The 16,872-nt window shown below is 39.2% G+C and overlaps 1 long non-coding RNA gene across 1 annotated transcript; it reads right to left on the minus strand.

The window, feature by feature from the left end:
- Positions 1-1,362: 1,362 nt before the first annotated feature.
- Positions 1,363-8,064, minus strand: LOC120861055. The gene is made up of 3 exons (XR_005720487.1): positions 7,918-8,064; positions 4,429-4,491; positions 1,363-3,488 (listed from the first exon to the last, which is right to left on the minus strand). It is a non-coding gene; the product is annotated as an uncharacterized LOC120861055 (long non-coding RNA).
- Positions 8,065-16,872: the final 8,808 nt, after the last annotated feature.

Raw genomic sequence — 16,872 nt, forward strand, 5'->3', positions numbered from 1 at the left:
ATACTCCTTTTCCTATTTGGAACCAGTCTGTTGTTCCATGTCCAGTTCTAACTGTTGCTTCCTGACCTGCATACAGATTTCTCAAGAGGCAGGTCAGGTGGTCTGGTATTCCCATCTCTTTCAGAATTTTCCACAGTTTCTTGGGATCCACACAGTCAAAGGCTTTGGCATAGTCAATAAAGCAGAAATAGATGTTTTTCTGGAACTCTCTTGCTTTTTTGATGATGCAGTGGATATTGGCAATTTGACCTCTGGTTCCTCTGCTTTTTCTAAAACCAGCTTGAACATCTGGAAGTTCAGGGTTCACGTATTGCTGAAGCCTGGCTTGGAGAATTTTGAGCATTACTTTACTAGAGTGTGAGATGAGTGCAATTGTGTGGTTGTGTGGTAGTCTAAGCATTCTTTGGCATTGCCTTTCTTTGGAATTGGAATGAAAACTGACCTTTTCCAGTCCTGTGGCCAGTGCTGAGTTTTCCAAATTTGCTGACATATTGAGTGCAGCACTTTCACAGCATCATCTTTTAGGGTTGGAAATAGCTCAACTGGAATTCCATCACCTCCACTAGCTTTGTCTGTAGTGATGCTTCCTAAGGCCCACTTGACTTCACACTCCAAAATGGTGTATTTACACGGTAAAGTGTCTGTCTACAATGTGGGAGACCTGGGTTTGATCCCTGGGTTGGGAAGATCCCCTAGAGAAGGACATGGCAACCCACTGCAGTACTCGTGCCTGGAAAATCCCATGGATAGAGGAGCCTGGTAGGCTACAGTCCATGAGGTCGCAAAGAGTCGGACATGACTGAGCGACTTCACTTACACATATATTCCCATACACTTTAAGTCATCTCTAAATACTTATAATATGTAAAGGCTATGTAGATAGTTTTAAGTACAACGTAAATGCTACGTAAATAGCTGGCAGGTACACAACAAATTCAACGTTTGCTTTTTGGAAATTCTTTTTCAGTATTTTTGATCCATGGTTGGCTGTATCTGCAGATGTCGAACCAGGAGAGGGCTGACTGAGTATCTTCTTCATTATTGTGATCCCTGTATCTAGCACCATACAGGGCGTATAGTACTTAAAATGAAATGGAATGATACATTACCACAAACATTTATAGCATGGTACTTCCCTGGTGATCTAAGGTGGTTAAGACTCTGCCTTGCAGTGCAGAAGACACAGACAGGTTTGATCCCTGGTCAGGGAACTGAGACCTCAAGTGTCTTGAAGCAACTAAGGCCGTATGCCACAGCTACTAAAGCCCACACACTCTGGAGCCCAAGTGCCACAGAACTAAGACCCAATGCAGTCAAATAAATAAATATTTAAATATATATATAAAGCACAAACAAGAAAGGTACACCAAACCATTTTTAATTAAGTTTCAAGAAAAATTGAATCAAATGAAATAGCAAAACACAGATCAGTAATTACTTATTATTTATTCTACTCTTACAAAAAGACACTTGGAACAATAAATATAAAATGGTATAGGTCTTGTTTAGCAATGGGCAAATACAAGTTTTCTTGGTATTCTCCACAGGAATAAGCTAATGAAGTTTTTATAAGTTTATCCATTCACCTCATCCTACCCACCTTCCACCCTCTAAAAAAGATCAATTCTACAATTTTTAATAATGGATTCTCAAAATAAGTAATCTAAGACTTATTTTGTGACTAAGATATCTGAATTAAGTTAAAAATATATGTATAATATGTTGTTACCCAGAAACCTCAACTAATTCAACTCATGAATATTCTTAAGCTTTCCATTTTTTTATAATTTGTATAACTAAAGAGTCTGTTCTGTTCAAATCTGCATGGCAAATAAACAGAAAGCAGAATACAAAATATACACTTTTCTGTCCTAGGAGGAAACACCAAGTACAGATATATTTAATATACAGTGAGTATGTCATGTGTTTTCTCATAGCCAAAAAAATCCTGATTCTTTCATACCTTGCAAGTTGATGAAGCAGAACACAAATACACAAATTATTTGTGACTAAATTTAGCTAATAAAATCAGCAAAAAAATACACACAACAATACACCAGAGTCTGAGCAATGATGAATATCCAATTGTATTTGTTTCACTAAAATTTATCTTCACGCTAATACCTGAAGAGTCTTTCTAATATTTAAATATTCTTCTTTAATGACTTATGCATCAAGTGGAAATATGTACAAAAGTTATTTCAAACTAGAAAAAGTTGGGGGGGAGGGTAATTCTTTTCCCCTGCTCTGTAAATAAAATATTTTTTAAAATCCATTTAAAATAATTTCTTACTTGGTGCTTTATAACCACTTTCTACTTTATGGAGATCATTTAGAAAGGCAGAAAAGAATATAAAATATTTAAAGGTCATCATCAAAATAACCAAATAGATTTTTAATTTACCTCTGTGTACTTTCCGTACTACTAAGGCATTGTCCTAATTAATTACACTTTCCTGGATCCCCTGTAACATTAAAAACATGAATCTTAAAAAAATGAAAAACTGGCTTTTAGACTTTAAAATAAGCCTCCTCCTCCTCTTCCACAGCTACCCTTCAAATATTTTAAGCAGAAAATTAATCTGATTGCTTTAGGGGTTGATGTAATGTTTACTTAAAATAATCCACTTTAATTCAAACTTTTTAGGACTAATATCAAATTCAATATCCAATGGAAGATGGAAGTAGAATACATGTCAGTACAAATAGTACCAAATACAGAAAAAGCACCTAAAGATGGAAGGAGACAGCTCTGACACCCTAGCTGTTAGTGGCAAACCACGTTCGTGTGTTTCCATCAACATAACACCTTACGCTATCCAAAAATATAGTTTATTTGGTTCTATGTCTGACTTTCTTTAAACTTCAAAAGCCAATTTAAAATTTAAGGGGTAATTTTTTTTTTCATTCCTGGGCACAGATCAATTTCCTAGGTAAAGAGCTACTAAAGGTAAAGAGCTACTAAACTATATCAATGTGCATGATGAGGAATCCAATGAAAGCAACAAGGGGCTATGATTGAGTGATTTAAAATAACCTCTCCTCATGGTAGAAGATAGCATTTCTTCAGAGACATACACACATCACCTTCTTAGTGAGACTCTGCTTTGTTACAATTTAGAAATCTGAACTTAATTTCAGAGAATATAAATTCCTGGAATATGATTTGAAGACAGGGTACAAACAGCAGTTGAGTGGAATCTGCCTGCAACAATCCTTTATTTTTTTTTCCTTTAAGGTTACAGAAAATCTGCACATAGACAAGGCAATTAATTCTCAAAATAAAAATACCCCCCTCCAAATAGCCAGTCAGATTCCACAGTGAGTATATGTTATAACACATTCTATTCCACAGGTGTGCATTCTTTTGAGCCTGCAGGGTTAGGATCAATTCTTTCTGGAAATATTAGCTTCTCACAAACTGCCTCCTTTATTGGTAAATACTGTGATATTTCATTAGGTTCCGTGAAGAGGGAAGGTGAAACATGCTAGGAAATACATAAACCATATTAGCATATATGAAATTACTACAATGATAATTTTTGAAATGCTTTGGTTCAAGCATTCCTAAAGCATGACAATTTTAAAATGAGGTACAATATATGTATATAAGGAACATCATTAGGGACTCCTAATAATATCTCTTGTTGCTGACTCATTTAGTCTGTTACTAGAGGGTTTCCTCAAAAATCATAGGGAGATGTCATTTATAATGCACCATTAAATGTTCTAAGAATTTAATACATCTTATTCCAATTCCCTTTTCCAGTTATTTTTGTATCCTGAAAGCACCAGTCTTCAGTTAGATGCCAATATGCAGTCTCCAACAGACTCTAAGTAACTTTTCTAACTCATATATATTCTATTTGGTTGGCCAAAAGGTTCATTCAGATTTTTCCATAACATCTTAACATCAAAACTCAAACAAACCTTTTGGCCAACTCAATGCATACAGATAGAAATAAGCACTAAGGGTGAATTTAAAAAATATCAACTTAGCAGGAAGGTATCACTTTTAAACAAGCCATTATTAACTCCTATAGACTTGCAGAAGCCCTTTACAAACTCCAGGGGAGCAAAAAAAGGAGAGGGTATTATTATGCCCCCCAAAATAAGTAGTAGAAAGAGCATCCTATCACAGCTCCACCACCAGTTGTAAGAGCTAGAGTAAGTCACACCTCTGGCTCTCAGTTTTTCCAGAATACAAGTGGAAATTGGGTTGGATGATGACTAATATACCTAACAACTCTAACTGTAATTGAGGTGAGTACCAGAAAAAATACACTTCAGCAGGATTTACCTACCTATTAGGTAAATGAATGGATTTAGGGATACAGGTTTGGTGGATGGGTGGGACATGGGAGGATACCATACCTAAAATAAAACATTAAAACTTAACTTTTAAAAATTGATATTTAAATACTGTACCATTAAATTAGCAATTTTGCTCTCTCGTGATGTATATTCTCGTAACATGTAGGTCTTGTCAGCCTATATTTAAAAATAAAAAAAATCGCAATAAATTTATGTATATTGATTTACAAAATCCTTCCTATTAAATAGAATTGCCTACATTTTACAACAGGTTGTAAAAGTAGCATTAAGTCTGATGAGACCATCTATTCTACAGTGAGATAACTAATTCAAGAATTCTGAATTATTAATTCCAACCTGTATAAATTACAGTAATATCAGGTATACATATGTAAACATGTTTAATAATTTTCATGTAACAGAAACACAAGCAAAGGTTTTACTCTGAAAGAAAATGTATATATTTGTAATGAAATATGTAAGAGATTTAAGTATCATTTCAAGTTTGGACCCACACCTTTTCCTTAAGTTATACTAGCATCTACCTACATAACTGTGGCTACCCTTATATTCAAAAATAAAAAAAAAAGCTTAAACAAGTTTTATTCTTTCCTATTTCTACAAATTTGTTAAATTGCTTATTTATAGTCACTTTTTCTACACTTCAATTTTCCCATTTAAGACATTTTAAAGGGAGGTTTTAGAAAGCAATTTATTACAATTTGTTTTTTGGTAAAACATTATTTAATAAGAGAAAAAAATCACAAGATTACATTCCCTTTAAGTTTCAATCGTCTATATCAACAAAAAGATTGATGCTCATTGTAAAAAAATCAAATAATATAAACATAAGAGTATAAATCATCAACAATCACAACTTCTATAGATAACACTATCCTCAACATTTAGAAATCTCTACAGAAAATCTTATATTCATACTTGCACCTTAAAAGTCAATATTAATTTGTCCATCTCTTCAAATCAACCACTAATTTTAATGGTTGTATATTTTCTACTATATGAATTGCAAAAAATTAAAAATAGAAACCTCAATTAAATACAGTTTGGCGACTAAAACAGGAAGCTCTCACATCCTGCAACCATAGCAAAGCCCAACAAAAACAAGCAAGACTCCTCTTAGTTTCTGGGAAGGAATCAGCCAATGGAAAGCCATGGACTCTGTTTCCTATAGTCCTGCCACCTTCCTTTTCTAGTCTATAAAAGTATTCTCCTTCCTTTGCCATGCAGGGACTTGCACATGGCTCACCATGGTTACAGATCCCAACCTGCGATTTTCTACTGATCCTGAATAAATCGAATTTTGCTGGAGAAATATCGGGCAGTCTATTTGTTGCAGGTTAACAGGATATAAATGGCCATTTAATCAATATTCATTCAATGCTTATTAAAGCACTTTCCTTCTTTCCTTTGAGGCTCCCCTGTTAGCTCAGACAGTAAAGCGTCTGACTAGATGTGGGAAGCCTGGGTTTGATCCCTGGGTCAGGAAGATCCCCTAGAGAAGGAAATGGCAACCCACTCCAGATCCTTGAACTGTTACAAACAATAGCATTTCCATGAATATATATATACACACACACACATACACACACACACACACTCTATACATCTGCCTAACTAAAATTTGTGGGTTATTGTATATAAGAATCTTTTTGAGGATAAACCCTGAAAAGAAATCAACATTTCTGAGCTAAAGTGCAAGTATTTCTAAAAATGCAAATTTCATTTTTTTCTGAGGGAGTTTGGCCGACTAAGGTCTGTCTAGTCAAGGCTATGGTTTTTCCTGTGGTCATGTATGGATGTGAGAGTTGGACTGTGAAGAAAGCTGAGTGCCAAAGAATTGATGCTTTTGAACTGTGGTGTTGGAGAAGACTCTTGAGAGTCCCTTGGACTGCAAGGAGATCCAACCAGTCCATTCTGAAGGAGATCAACCATGGGATTTCTTTGGAAGGAATGATGCTGAAGCTGAAACTCCAGTACTTTGGCCACCTCATGAGAAGAGTTGACTCACTGGAAAAGACTCTGATGCTGGGAGGGATAGGGGGCAGGAGGAGAAGGGGACGACCGAGGATGAGATGGCTGGATGGCATCACGGACTCGATGGACGTGAGTCTGAGTGAACTCCGGGAGATGGTGATGAACAGGGAGGCCTGGCGTGCTGCGATTCATGGGGTCTCAAAGAGTCGGACACAACTGAGCGACTGAACTGAACTGAACTGAAAATGTAGCTTATTTTTAGTACTTTGCTATCACTTTTGAAAAGAAAAAGATCCAGGAACTTTCCTGGTGATCTAGTGGTTAAGACACCAAGCTTCTACCACTGAAGGTAGCCAGGGTGGGGGTTTCAATCCTTGGTTGGGGAGCTATCCCAGAGGCCACACAGTGTGGCCATTTGAAAAAAAAAAAAAAAGGAAAATACCAATCCAATTCTATCTTACTGGGTTCTAATCCCAGTTCTGGCACCTGTTAATTGTATGAAAAAAAGTGAAAGTCACATTCGACTCTTTGCAACCCCGTGGACTGTACAGTCCATGGAATTCTCCAGGCCAGAATACTGGAGTGGGTAGCCTTTCCCTTCTCCAGGGGATCTTCCCAACCCAGGGATGGAACCCAAGTCTCCCACACTGCAGGCAGATTCTTTACCAGCTGATCCACAAGGGAAGCCCAAGTATACTGGAGTGGGTAGCCTATCCCTTCTCCAGCGGATCTTCTCAACCCACGAATCGAACTCGGGTCTCTGCATTGGACGTGGATTCTTTACCAACTGAGCTATCAGAGAAGCCCTATTAATTGTATAACTTAGGCAATTTAATTAATTTTTCTTTCCCTTAGTTGCCTCAACTATAAAGCAGAGATAATAATAATATTTATTTTATAGAATTGTTAGAAAAGTTAACTATTACTACAACTACCATGACTGATACTGGTGGTCTCTTCTCTCATTTGTCATTCTGGTGGTCTCTTCTTTTATTTATCATTCTGTATGATCACAAATCTGATGTCAAAAATTCATTAAAAACGGATAGGCTGCTATAAGCTACTAGAAGAATTTTTATTACTCAATTAATTTTTATTACTCAATTAAGCCTCCCTATACTTTCTTATTTTTTAAGAATCTTGTAAGTTAACAATTCCTTGAAATAGAACACAGAATTTCCAAGCATTAAAACAACTATTAAAATGATGGGATGACACAAATATCTGGAGGCTATGTGATTGATATTTCTAATATCAGGACATCACATAAACAACACATACTATTAAAAAAAAAAGTAAGAGTTAAGGGATAGTTTTCTTAAACAGATTAAACAGAGTAAACACAATTCTTTTAAAAAAGCATTAGGCTCCCCTTAATGGAAATGTCTTTTAGAAAAGCATTTTCAGCTACTAGAACTTTCGGAAAAGAAGATGCAATGTTTTGATAACTGTGTAGTCAACAGTGAATGCGAAACACTCAATCTTAAAGGTTAGATGGATGACCATATAGTATAAAGCACTGTTGAATTTCAAACTTTCAGACTGACAACATAACAACATGAACAAGCCCAATATTAACTAGTATATTCACTAAATAAGAAGAGATACCTCATGGTAAAGTCTTGTGTCATTCATTCTAATAAGCACCCCATCAATTCTCAAGAAAAATCGCAACAGCAAGAAAAAGCTAGAAGGCATTACTCTCTGGAAAAGAAAAAAGTATATCAATATTTTAATGAAAATTAAAATTTTATTAATTTGCTAAAAGAAAAAATTTTAAGGCATAAACTCTCTCAACTAGAAGTTCTCTGCCCTAGTTCCAACCAAAGCTGAAAACCTGTTTATATTATGTAACATAACATAAACAGCTTCCTATAATAGAAAAATAGTTTTTCTAGGTCAAAAGATAATGAGGTTAAACACTTTAAATGTACCTAAATAATATGAAAATTATAATGTACACCATAAAAAAAGACACTTATAGTAAATGACAATATCAGTAATATAAAAATGAGAAAACAACCTAGTTCTTTGTTGCTACTCATCATTCATTAACTTTACATAACGACAAGAGGCCTTTAATGGTATGGTCTAATTCAACGCAACCAACTGAGTGTTTACTATCTTATACTGCCAAGGTCTGGTTTATGAGATCGTTATAACATGTTCTTAACATCTTTGGCCTGTGTCACACCTACACATTTCTGTTTTCCAGTATTACCACTGAAGAAAGTCAGAGCAAGTGGAGTATGGGTCCTGGTGTCAGGAAGGGAGGGGATGGATAGGGTGTTGGGTCTTCAGGTCTTTAAACCTCATAGGAATGCTGTCAGAAACAAGGTTACCTTTGTTGCTCCCCTTCAATCTACAACCTGCAAAACATCCACAACTCAGCAAAAGTATACCTGTGCCCAACTCATTAGGTCACTGGAGAATTCCACATATCTATACATCTATTGGTGGGTGTCCTGGAACATATGGAAGAGGCAGAACCAAAGGAACAGCGGAGTCCGTGCCTGCAATCCCAGCCTTAGGTCTGTGACAGCTGGGCCACAGCTTCAGAAACCCCAGCAGCAGGGGAAGCAGCTCACATGACTTTGGGGTCCTGAATGTGGGAGCTCCTGTGGGCACGGGCAACAGGGAAGCAACAGCAGTGGGGCCTAGGACTCTGTCCCCCCAGCAGCTGACATACCCAAAGACCTGCCCCCCAGTCTGCAATGGCGGAGCCCAAGACACTTACAACACCCCACATGGTGGAGGTGACTGCACAACCCTGCTCCCCTCCTGCTTCCCCATCCTCCTCCCAGAGCAGAGCCTATGTCTCAGGGGATCCCAGACATGAGGGAAAGCCCACCATCCCCATGACACAGCAGCTCCAACAGAAGCAAAGCAGTAGCTAATCCAGAGGCACAAGAAGAGCCGAAGGCACAGAGCCATACCTCTCACAAAGCACAGAAAGCACCAATTCTCAAATATAACAGAAGAAGCACAGCCAAGGGAAACCGAAACCGGTGTTATAGTGTCACCTGAAAGTGAAAGTGAAGGCGCTCAGTCGTGTCCGACTCTGTGCAGCCCCGTGGACTGTAGCCCACCAGGCTCCTCTGTCCATGGGATTTTCCAGGCAAGAGTACTGGAGTGGGTGCCATTTCCTTCTCCAGAAGATCTTCCCGACCCAGGGACTGAAGCCGGGTCTCCTGCATTATAGGCAGACACTTTACCATCTGAGCCACCAGGGAAGTCAAGAGGGATGGAAGTCAATAGTGCCACCTAACAGACAACAAAAGAAAGCACTCTCACTTTTAACCTGTTATTTAAATACACCAGCAGAGAAGCACTTCATCAAGCACCATGAAGAACCATAGTAATACTACACCACAAAAAGAAAATGACAAATCTCCAGAAACCAAACTTAAAGTCACAGAATATTTCAATCTGAGAGAGAATTCAAAGTAGCTATTGTGAAGAAACTTAATGAGATTTAAGAAAACTCAGAGGAGGAACCTTTAACACGGCAGAGGAATAGGACAGGGAGATGACCTTCTCCCCCACAAATATATCAAAAACTCATCTGCACGTGGAACAACTCCCACAGAACATCTTCTGAATGCAGACAGAGGGCCCCAGACTTTCAGAAAGGCAAACCAATCTCCTCAGAATAAGGTAGGGCAAAAGATAAAAGCAAAAATGGAGACAGAGGAGTTCCAGGGTGGGGGTGGGGGTTGGGGGCAGGGGGTGGATCTGAGCCCCTGGGAGGGAGTTATGAAAGAGGAAAAGTTTCTGCACACTAGGAAACCCCCTCATAGGCGGGGTCAGGGGGAAGCTTCAGAACCTCAGAGGGGAACACAGCAAGCCAGGTGCTCTGAAGGCAAACTGGAGAAAATTCACCACAGAGATGGCACTGGTTGGCACTTCCCAGCCAAGAAGCAGCTCACACTCGCATCTCCCCGCAGTTGAGTAGGGGCTGGGTGCACAGGCTCAGCCCTTGGGGATTGGTCCTCAGGGAAAGGATCAGGGTTGACTGCTATGAAGATACTCTGGGGATGCTAACATGACACGGCAGAGACAGACCTGAGAAAATGCCAGAGAAGCAAAAGATCATTCCCATGGGAAGACTATAATGCTTCGCTTTAGCTCTGCACACTCACAGAAAAAAGGACACAATCCTGGTGAATGCCAAATGGGCGCAAGATGGCAGTGGTCTATGGCCCCAGAGGCAGAGAGGCAGGTGCAAATGCCAGAGGTGGAAGGTAGAGGGCCAATAAGGTCCCGACCCCAGAGACTGCAACTACTGCCAAGTTATGAGTGGCTAAGGGTTGCTACCCACATCTTCCTGGGAGACTGAGCAGCACGACTCTGCCAAGGACCAGGACCAACTCCCCTGGGGAAGCATACAACTTGCCTCAGACTGGGGACCTCCTGCAGGGACCAAGCAAGAACCAGCTGTGGTGAGCACTCCTCACACACCCTAACAACATCTGCTGTACCCCTCCCCCATCCCAGCACAACTGAGCAAGTGAGCCCTAATAAGCTCCTATTTTCACCCCTTTGTGTCTAGGTGAACAACAGACACTGGAGAGAGACTACAAGCAGCTTTTGTTCAGTCGCTAAGTCGTGTCCTACTCTTTGCAGCCCCATGGTCTGCAGCATGCCAGGCTTCCCTGTCCTTTATTGTCTCCAGGAATTTGCTCCAACTCACGTCCATTGATTCAGTAATGTCATCCAACCATTTCATTCTCTGTGGCCCCCTTCTCCTCCTGTCCTCAATTCTTCCCAGCATCAGGATCTTTTCCAATGAGTCAGCTCTTCACATCAGGTGGCCAAAATCTTAGAGCTTCAGCTTCAGCATGAGTCCTTCCAAGGGATATTCAGGGTTGATTTTCTTTAGGATTGGCTGGTTTGATCTCCTTGCTGTCCAAGCGATTCTCAAGAGTGTTCTCCAGTACCACAGTTTGAAAGCATCAATTCTTTGGCATTCAGCCTTCTTTATGGTCCAATTCTCACATCTTTACATGGCTGCTGGAAAAATCATACCTTTGACTATACTTAATATGCTATCTAGGTTTATCATAGCTTTTTCTTCTAAGGAGCAAGTGTCTTTTAATTTCATGGCTGCAGTCAGCGTCCACAGTGATTTTGGAGCCAAGGAAATAAAGTCCGTCACTATTTCCATTTTTTGTCCACCTATTTCCCATGAGGTGATGAGACTAAATGCCATGATCTGTTTTCTTAATGTTGAGTGTTAAGCCAGCTTTTCCACTCTCCTTTTTCACCTTCATCAAGAGGTTCTTTAGTTCCTCTTCATTTTCTGCCATTGGGATAGTATCATCTGCATATCTAAGGTTGATATTTCTCCCAGCAACCTTGATTCCAATTTGTGATTCATCTAGCCCAGCATTTCACATGATATACTCTGTATATAAGTTAAATAAGCAGGGTGACAATACATAGCCTTGACATACTACTTTCCCAATTTTGAACTAGTCCATTGTTCCATGTTCCAGTTCTAACTGTTGCTTCTTTTCTTGCATAAAGGTTTCTCAAGAGGTAGGTAAGGTGGTCCAGCACTCCCATCTCTTTCAGAATTTTCCACAGTTTGTTATGATCCACAAGGTCAAAGGTTTTTTGCATAGTCAATGAAACAGAAGTAGATGTTTTTCTGGGATTCCCTTGCTTTCTCTATGATCCAGTGGATGTTGGTAATTTGATCTCTGGTCCCTCTGCCTTTTCTAAATCCAACTTTTATATATGGAAATTCTCAGTTCACATACTGTTGAAGCCTAGCTTGAAGGATTTTGAGCATTACCTTGCTAGTATGTGAAATGAGCTCAATAGTACACTAGCTGGAACATTCTTTGGCATTGCCCTTTTTTGGGATCAGAATGAAAACTGACCTTTTCCAGATAAGGCCACCTTATAAGGAGAGGTGGGTTCCAAACCAAAGCAGAACCCCAGTGGCTGTATAAGCAAAGGGAAGAGGGAGAAACTTCCCCGGCAGTGGCAGGTGCAATGGTTTTCATTTCCACTCTAAACCTGAGACCGTAAGCTTTAAAGGCAACTGTAGATTTTAAGAACAAATACAAACTGGAGCAAGGGGAGATGCCCACAACAGGTCAAGACCTTTCTAGAAATACTGGAGGACTCTCTGGGTAGGCAAATCGACTGGAGCAGGAAAATGGAAGAATCATTTGGACATTCCTCTCACTACCACTCTCTATATATATATTTGGTTTTTTTCCCCCTTTTAAAAAATTATTTTCTCATGTTGTCCTAATATGGTTATTTATTAATTCTTTAACTTTTACTTTTATAACCTACTTTTTCCATAAAAAACACTCTATTTTTAAAATAAATTCCATGTTTCTGACTTGTTTTTTTATTTTTTGTTTTTAATTTTGTATCTTTAAGAGTCTAATTTTTAGTATCGATTTTCACTTAGGGGGTTGATTATTAGCTTGATTGCTGTCTTTTGACTCCTCTTCATAGCCTTTCTTCACCCCCTTTTCTTCGTCTTCCTTCTCCTTTTTCCTGTGTCAGTGTGTGAATCTCTTTGGGTGTTCTTGGCTGTTAAGAGCTATTTTACAATTAGTCTAGGCATTTTGTCTTCTGTGCTATGTGGACTGTGAAATCTTGATGGTATTGTAAGGGATCGGACCTGAACCCCAGATTCAGGAGACTTGACTCTGGGACTTTGGATCACCAAAACTCCTGACCCCATGGACATGAATAGGTGAGAGCCCTCCCAAAGGCCTCCATCTCAGCACTAAGACCAAGCACCACCTAAAACCCAGCAAGTTCCAGTACTGGACACCTCATGCCAATCGTTCAGCAAAAGAGGGGCACAACCCTGGCACATTAGCAGACAGGCTCCCCAAAGCCATACTGATCCCATGCTGCTGCTAAGTCGCTTCAGTCGTGTCCGACTCTGTGCGACCCCATAGACAGCAGCCCACCAGGCTCCCCCGTCCCTGGGAGTCTCCAGGCAAGAACGCTGGAATGGGTTGCCATTTCGTTCTCCAATGCATGAAAGTGAAAAGAGAAATTGAAGTCGCTCAGTCGTGTCCAACTCTTTGCAACCCCATGGACTGCAGCCTACCAGGCTCCTCCATCCATGGGATTTTCCAGGCAAGAGTACTGGAGTGGGGTGCCACTGCCTTCTCCACTGATCCCACAGACACACCAAAACATACCACTGAACACTGTATTAAAGAAAAAATAATAAAAAAGAAATGAGAATAATCTCTGAGACTTCTGGGACAACATTTAGCACCCCAGTAATGGCACCCCACTCCAGTACTTTTCCCTGGAAAATCCCAAGGACGGAAGAGCCTGGTGGGCTGTAGTCCATGGGGTCGCTAAGAGTCGGGACACGACTGAGCGACTTCACTCTCACTTTTCACTTTCATGCATTGGAGGAGGAAATGGCAACCCACTCCAGTGTTCTTGCCTGGAGAATCCCAGGGATGGCGGAGCCTGGTGGGCTGCCCTCTATGGGGTTGCACAGAGTCGGACACAACTGAAGTGACTTAGCAGCAGCATTTGAACATAGGGGTCCCAGAAGAAGACAAAAGGAAAGGGCAAGAGAAAATATTTAAGGATATTTTAGTTGAAAACATCCCTAAAATGGGAAAGGATATAGCCACCCAAGTCCAGGAAGCCTAGAGAGTTCCACAAAGGATAAGTGAAAGTGAAAGTGAAGTCGTGTCTGACTCTTTGCAACACCATGAACTGTAGCCTACCAGGCTCCTCCATCCATGAAATTTTCCAAGCAAGAGTAGTGGAGTGGGTTGCCATTTCCTTCTCCACCATACAGGTCAAACCCAAAGAGAAACATGCCAAGACCCATATTAATCGAACTCACAACAATTAAACACAAAGTACAAATATTAAAGGCAGCAAGGGAAAAGCAACAAATAACATATGGGGATATCCATAAGGCCAACAGCTGATTTTTCAACAGAAACTCTGCAGGCCAGAAGGAAATAGCAGGGTATACTTAAAGTGATGAAAGGGAATAACCTACAACCAAGATTACTCTATTCAGCAAGGATCTCATTCAGATTCAAAAGAGAAATCAAAAGCTTTATAGACAAGCTAAAGATAAGAGAATTCAGCATCACCAAACCAGCTCTTCAACAAATGCTAAAGGAACTTCTCTAGATAGGAAACACAAAAAGAAAAGGCCTAAAAAACAAACCCAAAACAGTAAGTAAATAGTTAACAGGATCATACATATTAATAATTACCTTAAATGTAAATGAGCTAAGTGTTCTAGCCAAAAGACAACAGATGGCTGAACGGATACAAAAATAAGACCACTATATATGCTATCTACAAGAGACCCACCTCAGACCTAAGGATAAACACAGACTGAAAGCGAAGGGCTGGAAAAAGATATTCCATGAAATAGGAAATCAAAAGATAGCAGCAGTAGCAATACTCAGATAAAATAAACTTTAAAATAAAGACTGTTACAAGAGACAAAGGACACTATATAATAATCAAGGGATCAACCCAAAAGAAAATGTAACAATTACAAATATATATGCAGATAGGAGCACCTAAATATATAAGGCAGATGCTAACAACTAATTATTAAAGGGGAAATTAACAGTAACACAGTAATAGTGGGGGGCTTTAATACCCCTCTCACACCAGTGGACAGATCATAAGCAGAAAATAAGAAAAAACAAGCTTTAAACAATACATTGGACCAGTTGGACCTAATTGGTATCTACAGGACATTTCATCCAAAAACAACAGAACAATTATTTTCCTCAAGTGCACATGGAACATTTTCCAAGATAGAACATGTCTTGGGCCATAAATCAAACCTTGGTAAAAAAAAAAAAAACAAAACTGGGATTGAGAGAGTTAATTCTTTGGTAGGTTGATAAGGAGTCTGGGGCTCCTGAGAAGGAGGAAAGGGTCCAGGGCCCTCAAGGAGGAGAAAGTTTTTCTTTTCTACACTGATTTTGTCTTGGTCACATAAGACTTTTTATCTTAAACTCTGAGCTGTTACAACAATCTTTGAGACTAACTTCATTTAAGCTCAGATCTAAACAAAACAACTCATCTTGCTCAAGGGTATGTTTTTCCTTAAACTCTGTACTAATGATAATATAACAATAATATATCTTGCTCCAGGACACTTTCTCCTTCTTATCAAGAACCTTCTGACTAATCTTGTCATCTTAAAACCTAGCTGTCTGGCAAGACTTTTCTATTGTTACCTCTAAGCTTGTTAGTTTAAGGTTTATGTTGTGGAAGTGAGTCTGGTAAAAGTGTGTAAAGCCTTGACAAGCCTAGTGAGTGGGACACTCTCCATCCCCTTCCTGATGTCTGTCTCAGAAGCTTTCTCTGTCCTTTCTCACTGTAATAAAACTTCTGTGAACAACAGCTCTGAGTGATCAAGCTTGGTCCTTGGTTCTGAAGCTAAATCTTCTTCAGAGATCATGGATCCAACATCATTCACCATAAGCTATCAAAATCATCTCAAGCATTTTTTTCTGGCCACAACATTGTAAGACTAGATATCAACTACAGAAAAGAAAAAAAAAAAAAAACTAGGAAAAGCATAAACATATGGAGGCTAAACAATACGCTTTTGAATAACCAACAGATCACTGAAGAAATAAAGAAAATCATAATAGGCCTAGAAACAAATGATATTGAAAACACAACAACTCAAAACCTATGGGATGGAGCAAAAGCAGTTAGAGGGAAGTTTATAGCAATACAAGCCTACTTCAAGAAACAAGAGAGACAGCATACAAACAACCTAACCTTACACCTAAAGCAACTAGAAAAAGAAGAATGAAAAAAACCCAGTTAGAAGGAAAGAAATCATAAAGATCAGAGGAGAAATAAATCAAAAAGAAATGAAGGAGACGATAGCAAAGATCAATAAGACTAAAACCTGGCTATTTGAAAAGATAATTGAAATTGACAAATGGTTAGCTGGACTCATCAAGAAAAACAGAAGACTCAAATCATTAAAATTAGAAATGAAAAAGGTAAAATTACAACACAGAAATACAAAAGGATCATAAAAGACTACTACCAAAGTCTATATGTTAATATAATGGACAACCTGGAAGAAATGGACAAATTTTTCAAGTTCAGTTCATTTGCTCAATCTGGTCCAACTCTTTGCGACCACACAGACTGTAGTACACCAGGCTTCCATGTCCATCACCAACTCCTGGAGGTTGCTCAAATTCATGTCCATCGAGTTGGTGATGCCATCCAACCATTTCATCTTCTGTCGTACCCTTCTCCATAGTTCATCAGGCACTCTATCTATCAGATCTAGGCCCTTAAATCTATTTCTCACTTCCACTGTATAATCATAATGGATTTGATTTAAGTCATACCTGAATGGTCTAGTGGTTTTCCCTACTTTCTTCAATTTAAGTCTGAATTTGGTAATAAGGAGTTCATGATCTGAGCCACAGTCAGCTACTGGTCTTGTTTTTGTTGACTGTATACAGCTTCTCCATCTTTGGCTGCAAAGAATATAATCAATCTGATTTCGGTGTTGACCATCTGGTGATGTCCATGTGTAGA

Source organism: Oryx dammah, unplaced genomic scaffold (assembly GCF_014754425.2).
Source record: "Oryx dammah isolate SB20612 unplaced genomic scaffold, SCBI_Odam_1.1 HiC_scaffold_11218, whole genome shotgun sequence".
NCBI classification, from domain to species: Eukaryota; Metazoa; Chordata; class Mammalia; order Artiodactyla; family Bovidae; genus Oryx; species Oryx dammah.